Source organism: Octopus bimaculoides, chromosome 4 (genome assembly GCF_046866305.1).
Source record: "Octopus bimaculoides isolate indiv1 chromosome 4, ASM4686630v1, whole genome shotgun sequence".
NCBI lineage: Eukaryota > Metazoa > Mollusca > Cephalopoda > Octopoda > Octopodidae > Octopus > Octopus bimaculoides.
The window spans coordinates 139,415,960-139,431,031 of NC_142931.1; the positions used below are offsets into that span (position 1 = coordinate 139,415,960).

Sequence of the window (15,072 nt, forward strand, 5' to 3'; positions counted from 1 at the left end):
TTTGCCAATGCTGTCTTTTCGAAGAGTAACGGAAATTGAGCATATGAATATATATATATGTAAAAGAGATTGATACTGGAGCGAGTTAGTTTCAATAAGAGTAGAGAAACCAAAAGAAACGATTAGAAATGGCCAAATATAGTGGCATTGTTTGGAGAGACAGCGGTAAAAGGAAAACGAAATATAGAATATGAGTTGGTTTAATAATTGTATATAATTGAGTGAATATAAAAGATGCGAGCTAGAGAAATAATATTCTTAAAATTATAAACCTAGCAAAATACAGGACAAGTTATTGCTTCGACAATGCATATACTAAAATTGGAATGATACAGAGAAGATTATCATGGTCAATGCACAAAGATGACGCGCAAATTCGTGAATAGTTGTGCATTTTTCTACAGGCGCAGGAGTGGCTGTGTGGTAAGTTGCTTGCTTACCAACCACATGTTTCCAGGTTCAGTCCTACTGCGTGGCGCCTTGGGTAAGTGTCTTCTACTATAGCTTCGAGCCGACCAAAGCCTTGTGAGTGGATTTGGTAGACGGAAACTGAAAGAAGCACGTCGTATATATATATATATATATATATATTATCTTTATCTTATGATATTTTCTTTGTATTATATTGTATTAATTTATTGTGCTTTTAATTATTAATTTTTCTATATGTGATAGTGGATTTTCATCGATGAGTTCATGAAACTTGGTTCTTTTCCCTAAAACTATATATATATATATATATATATATATATATATATATATATATATATATATATATATATATGTGTGTGTGTGTGTGTGTGTGTGTGTGTGTGTTTGTTCCCTCACCAACCGATGCTGGTGTGTTTACGTCTCCGTAACTTAGCGGTTCGGCAAAAGAGTCCGATAGAATAAGTATTAGGCTTGCAAAGAATAAGTCCTGGGTTCGACTAAAGGTGGTACCCCAGCATGGCCGCTGTCAAATGACTGAAACAAACAAACAAATAAAAGAACGTAATGAATGTAGGCTTAGCGTAATTAAATGGAAAAATGCTAGCAAGAGAAATAATAATATTCTTAAGATTATAAACCTGGAAAAGTACAGGACAACTTATTACATCTTCCAAAGTACAGAAAAAGAAAATTTATACTTAGAATATTGCAGCTAAGGATAAAATTTCAAATAAAATATTTAGATTTAAAAAATATTAGCTTTTATTAAAACTAAAAATGTTATCACAAGTTATTAATTCTATCTGTTATTACTTGTAACTTGTATTAAAAATAAAAAATAACTCAAAATATTTTTTGCACTTAAAAAAATGCATTTGTTTAATTATTAATTAATAATTAGAAATTTGAATATAGGTTATAAAAAATAATAGTAGTACATAATTAGTTAGTACAATAAATAGAATAATACAAAAATTGTTTATATATTACAGTAAAATCTACCTATAACAACGAATTCACAGTAAAATTTGCTTGAGTTATTGCCTAAGTTATTGCCAAGTCTTCACACTTTTAGTCTTGACCCAATGCCTATTTTTTACATAATAAATTTGCCTACTATATATACCATTCTATTCTGCATAGAACTTTAGCTATATTGGTACTTCTGGCTCTCATTTTTTAAGTATTGTAGTGTGTCAATATTTTAACAAAATGATGGTACCTTTTTTAATAATAATGTTACTTTGTAAATTAAAATCAAATAATTTTTAATATTCAAATTTTATCCTTAGCTGCAATATTTTAAATAAAAAATTTTCTTGTTCTGTACTTTACCAGATGTAATAAGTTGTCCTGAATTTTTCAAAGTGTAATAAATTGTCCTGTATTTTTCCAGGTTTATAATCTTTATTCCAGGCTATGCTATTATGCTAATTAATAATGTGTCAATTAATAATTTAAGATTTTACCTTATTGAAAATTGAATAATAAACTTTATGATTGAATTATCATTATTATTGAATTAAAATAAGAAGTTTTAATCTAAAAAAATTTTTAAAAAGATTAGTAATTCCTTAATTTGAACTCTATCATTTAAGCTTAATTAAAACAGCCTGTTTTTAAAATAAAAAAAATATTATTATTCTTAAATCCAATTTTTTGCCTTACTGAGAATTTCCTGTCAATGTAAAACTACTGCGATTCTGTTTCTCCTCTCAGATATGACGGGACTGTGTTTACATGATATAATTGCATTAATTAAACCGATACCGTAATTAAACTAATTGTAAATTAGCGGTTAATAAATTTTTCCTTACCTCAGTTATGCCGGTAACATATATTAAAAGTCCCCTTATAGAACTATATTCATAAAAAAGTACAGAACTACATTATCACCCTCAAATTTGAGAAGCAAGCACTAATAACTTTTCTTTTTTAAAACTTTATTGCAGAGATTGATACCATGAAATTCCTCGAATCGAGCTCTATCACTTAAGCTTAATTAAAATGTAATTTGTTTTTAAAATAAAAAAGTTAATTATACTTAAATACAATTTTTTGCCTTACTAATATTTCCATGATATACTTTTTTATTTTGATACTTAACTTTTTAACAATCCATCCATTTCTTCCTCCACCATTCCTGAAGGGGTGGTGGTGGTTGTGGAATTAGATTCCTCACGCGCCTCTTCAAGAGGGTCCTGTCAGAAGCGACCGTCATTACACTTTTCTGTTAGATTTCCAAGTGTTACTATTTGAGACAATGAATTTTTTTCCAACCATCTCGATCTTGGTTTACTCCCGGGTCTCCTGCCAGTTGGCTCGACTTCAAGATTTCATCTTACGATTCTTTCCTGCAACATTCTCACCACATGTCCTTATACCTGAGCTGTGATCACTCAATGCGAAGAGATAGCGGTTCGATCTAGATAGATTTCCTGATCTCCGAAATATGCACCCTATCGTGTAACTCTACTCCGGGGATCCTTCAAAGAATTCCATTTCGACCGCCTGTATTAGAAAAACAGAATTAGTGTTGATAATGTTGTTGTTTGGGCCATTTTCTTTTGCGTCAATAGTATTGTAATTGTTTGACGAATTTCACTTTCGAACGGAGATGAAGTCAAAGTGAATATTTTTCGCCTCAATACTGCTAACATTTGATCAGACCCTATTACAATTGATTTAACGTCCTAACTAGTAAAAATCAATTCTACAACATAGTCTTTGAAAAGATTCCTGTATTTTAGAACACATATATAAGCTTTTAGATTTAGAATTATTACATTTTGCATGTTAGTTGCATAATCCGACATTGCTACGTACCATGTCGAGTAAAGAAAGATGTCAACTCGGAAAACAGTTTTCAGTGATTTAAAGTAAAGCAACGTTTTTAAGCCATTTATAAACGTGAACGTTTTCAAACTTTACCTTCATATTTACATATTGGGTTTGGTAGTGATTTCAATTGTACAAAGGAGGATACATTCAGCTTAAAAGAAATATCCGAAGGGGAATCAGAATATGAAACCAATTTCTAGCTGTGGAAAAACCATTGTCGTTTATTACAAGTCCTCTTAATGAAAGAAAGAGAGACAGAATATCACACGCGTCCGCATGTGACCTCTGTGTTAGTTAATCATCGACAACGACGAGGGTTCCAGTTGATCCGATCAACTGAAAAGCTTGCTCGTGAGGTCAACATGCAAGTGGCTAAGAACTCCACAGACACGTATACCCTTAATGTAGTTCTCAGGGAGATTCAGCGTGACACAGAGTGTGACAAGGCTGGCCCTTTGAAATATAGGTACTACTCATTTTTGCCAGCTGAGTGGACTGGAGCACCGTGAAATAAAGTGTCTTGCTCAAGGATACAACGTGCCACCCGGAATCGAACTCGCGACCCTACGATCGCGAGTCGAATACCTAACCACTAAGCCACCTAAGCCACGCGCCTTCACTAGTTAATCATCAAATCAGTATTAAAGCTCATGATATTTCTCTTGCTTCTTGCTCGAATTTATGACAAGGACATAGAACTTGACACCAGATTCGAAACAGCCGAATGCTATTGTCGTTGGTCTTGCTATCCTTTCCTACGACATTCGAATCTCATGTCCGCAGTACCGGAGATCTTACTCTCAATGTGGAGAAGTAGCGGCTCGCATTGGAGAGACTGCTCAAACAATGAGCTACGCATTCTGTCGAGTAACACCAGTCTAATGATCCTTCGAAATGACTCCCTTTCAGCTGTTTGTATTCACGATCATATTCGTTCGGTTATTACCCAACATTCCTGGCCATACGTGGAGACAGGCACGGAAACCGAATTGAAGATAGCGAGTTTGGCTTTTTTACCAGCCTCTCTTCTTTGTCTACAGAACAATTCTGTTTCCTTAATTGTCATAAAATCAAAGCAAAGCATGTATCCCATTTTTTCATCCACGCATTGTTTTTTTTTTTTCTTCTCTTGGCAATAATATGGAAGCATGTGATTTAGTTTAAAAACGTTCATCTTCTTGTCAACTAACTCATTTTGGTAAACATTGTTCTAAGCTCTGCTCAAGACCAAAATATCAACCTACGGCAACCATCTAATTTCTGCAGCTTAAACGTCACATCGTTGCTGCTCGTAACTGCCGTCATTATTCCCTTCTTCTTCTTCTTCTTCTTCTTCTTCTTCTTCTTCTTCTTCTTCTTCTTCTTCTTCTTCTTCTCCTCCTCCTCATCCTCCTCCTCCTCCTTCTTCTTTTTCTTCTCCTTCTTCTCCTCCTCCTCCTCCTCCTCCTCCTCCTTCTTCTTCTTCTTCTTCTTCTTCTTCTTCTTCTTCTTCTTAATCTTCTTCTTCTTCTTCTTCTTCTTCTTCTTCTTAATCTTCTTCTTTTTTTCTTTCTTCTTCTTCTTCTTCTTCTTCTTCTTCTTCTTCTTCTTCTTCTTCTTCTTCTTCTTAATCTTCTTCTTCTTCTTCTTCTTAATCTTCTTCTTCTTCTTCTTCTTCTTCTTCTTAATCTTCTTCTTTTTTTTCTTTCTTATTCTTCTTCTTCTTCTTCTTCTTCTTCTTCTTCTTCTTCTTCTTCTTCTTCTTCAGCAGAACCACCACCACAACCACCACCACCACCACCACCACCATCATCATCATCATCATCATCATCCAGGAATGTTGCAAATTTTTCTTCTGCTTTTTCCGTTCATTTTTTTCTCCTCCCTATTCCTTCATGTCTTATTGTTTTTTTCCCTTATACACTATTCCAATATATTCTGCCTTTCCACAAATTTAATGGGCGATCTTTGGGAAATATGCGTGGAGTGAAGCTGGATTATAATATAAGTTGTTCACAAATAAACGAACATAAATACATACATGCATGCATCTCTCTTTCTTTCTCTTTCTCTCTTTCTTTCTCTTTCTCTCTCTCTTTCCCTCTCTGTCTCTCTCCGTCTCTGTCTCTCTCTCTCTCTCTCTCTCTCTCTCTCTCTCTCTATATATATATATATATATATATATATATATATATATATATATATATATATATATATATACGCACAAACATACCCACTTCTCATATATGTGCAAACAATCTCTACCAAAACCTATCATTCTCAGACAGACTTCAACAATATCTGTCAAAATGCACAGCATACTCACTAACAAAAGTTGCATTCCCAGCGTACCCGAGAATATCTACATTAGATAAAATACATGGCAAGAACATCCTGCTATATCACTATACAGGTTACATAACCTTACTGATATTTTTATCGCCTATATTTATGCATTCTTCTTCTTCTTCTTCTTCTTCTTCTTCTTCTTCTTCTTCTTCTTCTTCTTCTTCTTCTTCTTCTTCTTCTTCTTCTTCTTCTTCTTCTTCTTCTTCTTCTTCTTCTTCTTCTTCTTCTTCTTCTTCTTCCATTATCATTTTTTGTTTTCATCATTAAACCAGCGAGATAGCACAATTGTTAGAGCGGCTTTCTTTCGCCTCTCAATGTTCTAAGTTCTAATACCGCCGACGTCAACTTTGCTTCTCATTCCATCAGGGTCGACAAAATAATGTACAATCGTGCACTGGACTCAATTTAGCTGCCCTTGTGTCTACACTAGAAACAATTATTACTCTGTCTTAAGTCTCCGTTGCTTTGCAGTCACGAAATTTTGGCTTCAATTTCGGTCTCAGGTATCTTCGACAGGTGTCTTTTACAATAGGCATGCTTGACTCAATCCTTGGGAAGAAAGCCAAATTCACAGAAAACCTGGCGCAGTCCTTCTGGTTGATCATAACTGTAAATCAAAATTCTGTGACTGAGACTTGAGGGTAAACATGTCTGCGAAATACTTTTCCACTTATGCGCCAATTCAATGAGTAGATCATTCAGCTGATCGAATAACACGAAATATTCTTTCTTGAAGCCGATGGAAATTCATTTACTTTACATACTTTCATACGCATGCTCGCACGCACACACACAAACACAAAGCAACACATAACATAAGAGTTCATTTAGTTACGTCATCTTTCTTGGAAATTGCACCACTATCAGAAAATAATCTTTGTGCCATGGGGTGGATATGAGCAACCAAAATACTCACATGATCCTTGGCGTTGACACTTTGCTATGTAGAACAATTGAAGCGTTAAGAGAATTCCTTGATATGACAGCCGAAATAATCACAGAGCCTTCTATATGCTTCACAGTAGCGGCCAAATGATTTAGAAAAATAGTTAACAAATGATATTTCCATTATTTTGTGAAACCGCAGTATATATACACCATCATCATACATTATACTTATGTACATGCGAGGATGTATGTATTATATGTACTGGAGTATATATGAGGGCCGTGTCTATGTGTTTCACCGTACTTTCAACATTAAACGAATCATTATCGTCTTTCTTTCTTTCTTTCTTTCTTTCTTTCTTTCTTTCCTTGTTTGTTTGTTTATAACTTTCTTAATACTCATTTGTTCACTTTGAAATTTTATTGTGAGTATGTGTCTGTGTGAGAGTACGTACATTTAATTGGTTATAAATTCATGCGTTTATATAATTGTATTTTGAATTTTAGATCTCAATGTTTCTTTGCAGGCCAATATTTGCTTGCAAACAAACAAATATATATATATATATATATATATATATATATATATATATATATATATATATACGTTTATAAATACGTTTATATGTATGTATGTATGTATGTATATTTGTACATGTACATATATATATATATACACATGTACGTTTGTATATGTATATGTATGTATTATGTATGTGTATACACCTTTAATAGTGTATACTATACAGCTGCAAAGTATATATGTATATATATATATATATATATATATATACACACACACACACACACACACACACACACACACACACACACACACACACACACATACACACACACACACACATATATATATATGGGAATGTATTTCTGTATATGTTAACTGAATTTTATACTCATACACATCGATTGTTCAATGTGGCCATTTACAATTTTTGAATAAATTTGTCTAACTTAGAATGTATGTAGATTCGATGTTTAAATTCTGTTTGACTCTCTCTTATGTATGTATATATATATATATATATATATATATATATATATATACACGCACACACACACACACACACACACACACACACGCATACACACACATGTATATAGAGAGATCTAGTTCTCTCTCTCTCGCTCCCTTTCTCACTCTATCTGTTTCTGTACACACACACACACACACGCTCACGCACACACATTTAATAAAAACAGACAATTGGTTACAATTGTTTCATCAGGAGTCTTTATTGTGCTGTAAACATGCTACAGACAGTTATGCCGTATACAAAATATCCATAAGATTATTTATCAGGATCTTCCTTAATTAAAGCTATTAATCAATGATCAGTCTGCAATAATTAGTCAGAGTCCTTTAAGGAATGTAAATTTAGTAAATGACTAAAAGACGATGGAATTTATTCGTCATGGTCTTTCCTAAACAATATAACACAATAAATGTTTTTTTTATAGACTGATCTCGGTAATCATCTTAAAATGTGTTTTGATGGGGTCAAATGTCATGCTTGGCGCGCCTCCTCCTTGCTGGGATGCCAGCCTGTTTTTGCCAGTACCAGCCTTTGTAAGCGAGGGAGCTAAGTTTCATGACACCTTTAGAATAGAAATACATTTGAGCAATCCTTTAATATAGAATCTTTATACAAATACATAATCTTTATCCAAATACATAATCATACAGTTTGTATATTTCTTTTGAAATGTATTCAATTTTCTGACTTCGATAAGTTGTAATAATTCTGTATTTACACAATAACTATAAATTTCTAAAACAGCTCATTTCTAGCTAGAGTCCTTGATTCCTTTACAAGATAAATCATTATATTTTGTAGTTTATCCATAAGACATATAACATAAATTTTATGTTTGCTTTAATATATCTGTTATAGTCCATTCTACTTTTATCATTTTTTCTTATTTCATTTTGTCATTTCATTTGATTTGTCTTATTTTTCGGATATAAATAATGTATTTTTTATATAATTGTATCTCTCTGCTCGTTAAGGTTTCCAGATTTCAGAAGCATTTGTGCTTTTTAAGATTTTTACTTCTTATGAAAAGTAACGTACTTCCATCATTATTTCCAGTCACATCACTGATAATTTACGTTTATTTAAATTCAATAGTTTAATAATACAGAACATGGAAAATTTTAAAATAACAGTAGTTATAAATTTATTTATATCTTTAAAAAGTAACCAAATTTCTTTTATCGTAAGACGATATTATTTACTGATTTTAATCTAACATTAATTTTGCTGTGGCACGTTTTTTGCTTTATATTATTATGTCTGTTATATAGGAAAGCAGAACTCAAAACCTGAGTACATATTTTATTAATTGGCAGAAGTTACAGAGTGACTCAAAGTTACAGAGTTTCGTGCGTTAATACTTATCAAAATGGCTTCGAATTATGGAGATTACATTTATAATGACTGGCTAAAACGATAAATATAATTTTCTTTGGACTATTCAAAAATAAATTATAAAAACAAGGTCACGTGAATAATGAATATTTTTCAAATATATAGTTTTATGTTTAAGAGATGAGGAATCATGTACATTATTTACATTATTTACATTTGACGGATATTTGTCCTCATCTTTTTTTTTTGTTGGTAACACAACGTTTCGGCTGAAATATCCTCTAGCCTTCATCAGGTGTCTTGGGGAAATTTCGAACCTGAGATCTCGTTCCTAAGGTATTTTTCGATGTTTTGTAATTATTATTATTATTATTATTATTATTATTATTATTATTATTATTATTTTATGTTTGACTTTTGTTTTGCATTTGTACAAGTTGGATCCAAGTCTCACCCAGAGACCTCAAGAGACAACAAGTTAGAAGTTCATGTAGGTGTTATGCCTAGGGTACCATATATTTGGATTTGTACAGTTTTGTTCAAGTGAATGTTTAAGAAACCATAAGAAAATTATGTTTGCTTTAAAATTTGAGATCACATAGACAGTATTTTACGTAGGATATGGGCAGTTCCCATGAGCACTATCTTTTGGACTTCAGCCATTTTGGGGTTTCCTGGTATCTGAGCTAGGTAGTAATCAGCCCGTTTCGCTGTCATTCCCAGGGCACCTATGACAATAGGTATTGTTTTCGTCTTCAGATTCCACATTTTGCTAATTTCTATTTCAAGATCTTTATATTTGCTCAGTTTTTGGTAGGTCTTGACAGATACGTTTATATCAATTGGGACAGTCATATCAATGAGGAGGCATGATTTTTGTCTGAAGTCTTTCAGTATGATGTCTGGCCTATTTGCGTCTATCTTTCTGTCAGTTTGAATGGTGAAGTTCCAGAGGAGTGCAATGTGATCATTTTCAAGTACTGGGGGTGGTTTGTGTTCCCACCAGTTTTTATCATGGGGCAAGTCCAGGTTTTTGCATATTACCCAGTGAATATATTGTGCAGCTCTATCATGCCTGTTGAGATACTCTGTAGGCGCAAGCAGACTGCACATGGAGACAACATGATCGATGGTCTCATTTTGTTGTTGGCATATACGACATAATGGGGAGCTGCCGTTCTTTAATATGTTGGCCTGGTAGTTCTTTGTAGGTAGGCATTGATCTTGGGCTGCTATGATAAACCCCTCTGTTTCTGATTTCAATCCAGAGGCCATTAACCATTGGTGGGTAAGGGCTTTGTCAATATCTGCATTATTCGCTCTCTTTGGGTATTTGCCATTGAGAGGTTTTCCATGCCATTTTTCAGTCATAATAGCTAAGGCAGCAATTTTAGCACGGGTTTTCAAGCGCTTAGCTTTTTCTGTAGGTGTTTCTAGTTCGTCTAATTCTTGAATTTGTTGCAATTGGAATTCACTTAGATATTCCTTTGCCTGTTTTGTTACTGAGTAAGATGCTTTCTTGCTTTCATATTTTAAGACAAGTTTTAGCATCCAGTCCTCAGAGTTTTTCATATAGGTGTCTAGGCCAATTGTGGCTACCTTCATTGATAATGCCAGCTGTAGTAGTCCTCGACCTCCCTCTTTTCTTGGCAGATAAAGACGTTCTATATCTGCCTTAGGGTGGTGCATTCTATGCATTGTCAACAGTTTTCGTATTTTTCTGTCAACATTACATATTTCAGTAATTGACCAGTTAACGATGTTGAAACTGTAAGTCACGACTGGTATGGCTAGAGCATTGATCGCTTCGATCCTGTTTCTCGCGTTCAGCTCTGTCTTCAGTATTGCTCTCACCCTGCGATAACATTCTCTTCTGATCCTTTCCCTCATCACTGAGTGCTTGATATTGTCCCCTTCAATTACCCCTAGGTATTTGTAGCTCTCCGCTGGTTCTAACTCTTTTATGACATTTTGCTGGTCAAGGTTCACATTAGATGTATTTGTCATTTTTCCTTTGATAAAGATAGCTTTTGCACATTTATCAAGGCCAAATTGCATCCTTATTATTATTATTATTATTATTATTATTATTGCTATTATTATTATTATTATTATTATTATTATTATTATTATTATTATTATTATTATTATTATTATTGTTCAGGTCACTGCTTGGAATCGAACCCGGAATCTTGGGGTTAGTAGCCAACAGGTATATGGCGTAGTGGTTAAGAGCACGGGCTACTAACCCCAAGATTCCGAGTTCGATTCCAAGCAGTGACCTGAAAAATAATAATAATAATGATAAAAATAAAAATAATAATAATAATAATAATAATAACAACAACAACAACATCGAAATATACCTTAGGAATGAGAACCCAGGTTCGAAATTTCCCCCAAGACACCTGATGAAGGCTGGAGGGTATATCAGCCGAAGCAATGAAGACAAATATCTGTCAAATGTAAATAATGTAAATAATGTAAATATGAATAAATATATAATCTGACTACAATAAAATGATGACAATAGTTTGGTAAGCCACTAGTTTCGCTTCTTGAAGCAAGAACACTGCAATAAAAAGGCAAAGATCAGAAACTATTCTTCCTTTTCTTTGAAGACTTCGTAAAATCTATCGACAGCATATCAAGAAATGCCAAGTGGAAGGTTCTTCACCACTTTACCTGCCTAAATCATTTCACTTCATAGATTCACGGTGATAAGTCACGTGATTTTTTTTTTTTACTTATCAAAACAACATCTCTGAACATTTTCCGATTAAATGCGGATTGAAGCAGAGGTGCAGTCTTGCAGCTATTCTCTTCCTTCTATTGATTGTCATGCATTTTGTATTTGTTCCAGGAAATATAATGATGCCGCTTCGATAATGGACTGTTTATCATAGCTAGATTTCGGTCTTAGCAAAGTTAGTCACTTTATTTCTGAAGGGGAAGCCTTTTTTTCCAATAACTCTTCTTCCAAAAAAGATTCCAAAAAACTTCCAAAGCAAGTCTTTAAGAACAAATGTCCATTATCTATCTATCTATCTATCTATCTATCTATCTATCTATCTATCTATCTATCTATCTATCTATCTATCTGTCTGTCTGTCTGTCTGTCTGTCTGTTTGTCTCTCTCTTCTATTTCTGTCTATCACTAAATATGTGTGTGTGTATATATATATATATATATATATATATATATATATATATATACATACAGGTATACACTATACAGATAAACGTAGATGTATAAATGTCTATTCCTTTTTTCCGCGAATGTATATATATATATACATATGTATGTACATATACATATGTATGTGTGTATGTGTGTATATGTAAACATTATATATATATATATATATATACATACATATATATATATATATATATATATATATATATATATATATATATATATATATATATACACACACATATACATACAATACACACAGGCATACACCCACCCACACATTTATTCAAAAATATACGCAAATAGATAAATGAAAACATGAACGTGTGAGTATTTGTATCTTAAATTCTATAGATAAATAAAATACACCAAAAACGTCATGTTTATGTCACTGCTGAGAGCAATAACTCGGAAACAAAAACGAAACTCAGGTGCAAGCAATATGAACATATATTTTCCCCTGTTCTTATACGAAACCATTGGCTATTTATAAACACATGTCATAAAGAAGCGTGGAATTATAATCACTCTATCCGAAAGGATAGAGTTGATCATGTTAGTAGTTATTCGGAGTTTAATTATTTCCTGACTCTAAGAAAAATTAGTCACTGAAACGTACTTTTTGAAGTTTTGTATATGTAATCGGTAGTTACGAAAAAAAAAATCATTTGTCGATTTGATGTATTATGGAAATTCACATTGAATCAAACATGCGTTCGGAAGCATCAGAGTTCAAAAGGAAATAAGTACTGGAGTGAAATGTTACTAGTTTTTGATCTCAATTCTCTATATATCGTGTTCAAATTCCAGCGCGTTGGATTTTGCCTTTTAAGATTACGTGATCGATAAAACAAGGTAAGATATTCTGGTTGATCCATTCACCATCGTTCTACAAAATTGAACAGTTTGTTTTGTGAAAATCAATATAATCGCAGTGCAAATATGAATGAACATAAAGGGGAGAATATTATGTCACATTTTGAATGGGAGAGAACGTTGTGTTAATGACTGATTTTTCTTGAAAGTGTCCTCAAAATTATTGCTTCTCGGAAACGCATGAAGAGGATTTAATGATTTGTGAAAATAAATTTCCTCCTCATTTATGGATTGTTGTTAGAATCGAGGTACTATTAGTAAAGAAAAAGCGACGCGTTCAGATAATAGGGATTCGGTCTTTTTTCTATTTGATGAAAACTGAAATAAAAATCGCGTTCAAATTAAGTTATGGAAGTTTTACAAAGAATAACTGAAGATGAACTGAAATTGAATTTGCAAGTTAACCAGTGAATGTTAGCGCAAACGATTTAAAGTGAATTTAATAATAAAATTACAATGCGAAAATCTGCCTTATAATTATTTATTTTGACATGTTGGCATCGTATTCATGCCTTGAGAATCATTCTCAAGCGTTTTGCAGTGGTAAATAAAGTCGAGTGGCTTCTTGACTACGATTCGAAATTGACATTGTTAGTACAATTCAGTAGAGCATCTCTGAGTTCAAATCACACCAAACTCAAGGAGCCGGTTGGTTACTCGATTTCTATAGTGTAGAAGTGACCGAGATTGCAAAATTACTCTGAGTGGAACGTCGGTCTGTTGTAAATGCAGTATTTTGCTCAAGAACTTCTCATATCACCTGATCTGGGAATCGAAACTACAACTGAAAGATCAGAAGTGCAACATCTTTACCACTAGACCACTCGCCTTCACTTTCAAAATTCGCAGGAGAAAGAGTTTATATTTTGTGTGATTCTCACTACAAAAAAATGGTAAACATTTTTTTACTAGTTAACTCGAGATGCTTAGAATTAGGACTTAAAAGTATTTAATTGCTTAATTAATTAATTAATTCTCCAGAAATGACTGATTTTGAAAGAACATAATATCAAAAGCTGTTGGACTCACTCTCATATCCTTGATCGAAGATATAACAATTTCTATGTCAAGAAGAGAGTCAATAACGTTATTTAATTACATGATTGTATAAGAGTACGCTCGTGAATGATATCCTGTACCCATATATGCATGTATATATACATATATATGTAGGTATGTGCATTTATGTATATATATATGCATATATATATTATTTATATTATTATATGATCGAACGCCACAAGAATAGATGCAGGTGTTAATTTATAAAAACATGTGACATATTAACAAAAATCTGAGTATCTTATTATTTTTTCTAATATATATATATATATATATATATATATATATATATATATATATATATATATATATATATATATATATATATATATATATATATATACGTCCTTAGTCGAAAGACACCCGTTGTTAATGTCCTGTTATTTGTATTCGTGTACTATTTCTCCGTTTTTTTCCCGTCTTTGTTTTCATATACATTCGCTGCTTTCTTACAAGGAATCGAGTGCTCTTAGCTTAGTTTTTCCTTGGGGCTGGCCAGATTGGAGCAATCTTGAGTATAACCAGCCGAAACTGCAAGGATAATCTGGAACTCGACTGAGGAAAGAAAACTTCGAATGACCCACCCTTGTTTTCTTTGTATCGTCTGCCTGGATGTTTTGTTGTCCCTTTTTGTATCACCTGTCTGGATGTTTTACGTTCTTGTCCCATTTTTGTATTATATATATATATAAGGTAATTAATGAGGGTAGAAATTAATATTATTTCAAGATGTGTCGAAAAATCACCTTACTTAAGACATCAGAAACCTTCTAATTAATCATTTGGCTTGAATCGGGTGTTCAACTTTTGGCTTATCGATCTTGTTTAGTGGTTTTATGCAACCGCGTAATTCATAGTTCAGCAAGTCTCTCAATAACCCTGCAAAGCTTTTCACTCTAAGAGAAATCCCGTTCCTTTTTGTTGATTGGCCAATGGCAATAGTATTCAGTTGCTTCAACTCTGGTGTCAAGTTCTATGTCCTTGTCATATATACAAGCAAGAAGCAAAAGAAATATCTTGAGCTTTGATACTGCTTTGATGATTAACAAGAACAGA

At 32.9% G+C, this 15,072-nt stretch overlaps 1 non-coding gene across 1 annotated transcript; it reads left to right on the forward strand.

Moving 5' to 3' along the window:
• Positions 1-291: 291 nt before the first annotated feature.
• LOC128247717 (U6 spliceosomal RNA) lies at positions 292-398 on the forward strand. The gene has a single exon (XR_008264082.2). It is a non-coding gene; the product is annotated as a U6 spliceosomal RNA (small nuclear RNA).
• The last annotated feature ends 14,674 nt before the right edge of the window (positions 399-15,072 follow it).